General features: G+C 36.7%; 1 protein-coding gene across 1 annotated transcript in view; it reads right to left on the bottom strand.

The window, feature by feature from the left end:
• Positions 1-2,458, bottom strand: part of LOC107095581 (protein Shroom3-like) — an 85,492-nt gene that overhangs the window by 51,241 nt on the left and 31,793 nt on the right. The gene's annotated exons all lie outside the window — the stretch shown is intronic.

Below are 2,458 nucleotides of genomic sequence, written 5' to 3'. Positions count from 1 at the left end.
GGAAACAAAGTCCAGAGGATTGATTTTAACTTTTTTGGAATCTTTATTCCTTTTTCTTTAAGGAATTTGGTCAAATACGTAACTACAAACAAACGTTAAAGACTTCACAATGCTAACCAGGGGTTAATCTTAGGTTAAAGTCGGATCTACTTATAGCTTAACTGTGTGAAAATCTGCACTTTTAAAATCTCTTTAAACCCTAAAGTGAATTCCCATGGTCTGTTTTTGTCCATTATTTCTGTTTTTTCACCTTTCAGCTCCTCGTTTACTCTTATTTTTCAAACATTTGTGTTCAGGTTTCGCTTTGTTTTTTTCCCTCTAGTTGGATGTGGCTAATCTACAACCTCATGAACTTCCACCATAAATATCTGCTTCATTCTGGTTCAACGCTGCTCATCACAACGACCTCCAGAGCCAAAGGTCAGCAGGGATGGAGGTCAGAGTTCAACCTGCAGGATGAACCTGGAAGCTGATTCCCTTTGAGACTTGAACAATTACAACAACTCTGAGTAAATCACCGAGCGTGCAACAGACAGACAGAGAAACCTTCAACTGATCCGTTTCTAAAATCAAATCTATTTCCTGCTTTTTCTCCACTTTTCCCCGACGGGAAGGAGAGTTGTTTGCATCGGAACAGCCTTCAGGTTACGAACACTAAACCAAAACAGATGCTTCACTGCAAGGTCTGAAAGCTTCTCAGCTAAACTGGGATTCATTTCTCAGAAAAATGTTCTTGCATTCCACCAAACCATCTCTAGATCTTAATTATAATTAATAATTGCTTTGCAGAAAAGAAAAATAAAAAAACACTGAAATATAACTAAAAAAGCATCACATAGACTTGCCCTAAAGACTGCCATTCTCAGTAGAATAGAAAAACAGCCTGACTCTGCAAACGGACCAAATATCAGACCCAATCCTGCACTGCAAATCATTTAAATCTAGGTAACTCCTTTTTTTTAAATAAGTGCATTTTTTTGTTATTGAGGAGGTAAGTGAGATACTTTCCCAACGGAACAAGACAATTTCCCTTTAAAAGAGATAATTACATTGTCTTATTTCAAGTGCATAATATTTAATTATCTTATTTTAAGGGTAATAAAAGTTAATTCCATTAGCAGATCATCTTATTTTCTTACAAATTAAGTGTAAATATACTTATTTTGAGAAATGATTGCTCATTATAAGAATGTTTTTGCATGTTTTCTTACATCTCGTTGCAGGTGATGAAGCAGACTTAAAATGTTTTGTCATTATCTCCTTTCATCTTTTCTTTTTTTCCTTTTTCTTCTTCTTTTTTTCTGCTCTACTTACATTGCAGTGTCCATATAAACTGTAAAACTCCCTGCATAATTATAATAAAGCAATTTATATGCATGAAACAAGTGGAGCAGTATGGCAATTGCCATTCTGCTCCACTTGTGAAAGTAAAATCTGTTGGGCTCCTTTTGGCATCAAGACAATTATTCTTATTGCCACATTGCCAGACAGGACACTGATAAAAAAAAAAAAAGAATGTTTTTGCAGGGTGATTTCCTTCTTAACCGCACATTTTGCAGTTAAGAAGGAAAAACATTCTGATAATGACCAATCATTTATTAAAATGAGTATATTTACTGTTTTTTGCACTTTTGTGCAGAGAATGACAAGCATTAAAAGCGTCCCTCTGCTGTTTGCTTTAAGACTTAAAAAGAAATGAGTAACCAGGTGTTACTAATGAAGGTGTTCATGTTGACCTGATCACCAGCGATGCTGCTACATCTAGAAACGGAGGGATTGGTGGTTTGGAGCAGACAGACGAGTTCAAACCAGGACAATGAAAAATACCTCAGCAATGAGCTTAGAGAAGTCATTTTGATTCAAAACTGAAATAAACCTGAATATCATCAGCATAAGGTGAGGAGGTCATAAGATACATTTTTTAGAGCAACACACCATGCATCATATGTTTTAAAAAACTTTCCTTTGTGGATTTTAACCTCAGTAACACAGACTGTCATGGATAGATATGGTTACGTTTAAATGGTTTTCTTTGGTGTTATTTTAAAAAGGTAAACAAAACAGTAATTGATAGATATCGATATCTACTGATATAAAATGTTTTTATTGTGGTAGATTTTTCAGCTATGTCACACAGTCCCAGTTCAGAGCAGGAAAAGGCAGAAAGACAGTCTGCTTCCGTTAATCCTAGATGAATTCATTAGCAGTGCTCAGTTTTCAAATAACAGGAATTTTTAGATGATAGATTTTGGATGCGAGCGAAGAAATTAGTTTTCTCCGTAGTGCGTCTGGGCTCTGCCTTAGAGACGGGGGAGGAGCTCAGAGTAGAGCTGCTGCTCCTCCACATCGAGAGGAGCCAGTGGAGGTGGATGGATGGATGGATGGATGGATGGATGGATGGATGGATGGATGGATGGATGGATGGATGGATGGATGGATGGATGGATGGATGGATGGA

Source organism: Cyprinodon variegatus, unplaced genomic scaffold (genome assembly GCF_000732505.1).
Source record: "Cyprinodon variegatus isolate N-32 unplaced genomic scaffold, C_variegatus-1.0 Scaffold558, whole genome shotgun sequence".
Classification (NCBI taxonomy): Eukaryota; Metazoa; Chordata; class Actinopteri; order Cyprinodontiformes; family Cyprinodontidae; genus Cyprinodon; species Cyprinodon variegatus.
Note: the sequence above shows the minus strand (reverse complement) of the source record. Positions and strands in the feature narration are given on the sequence as shown.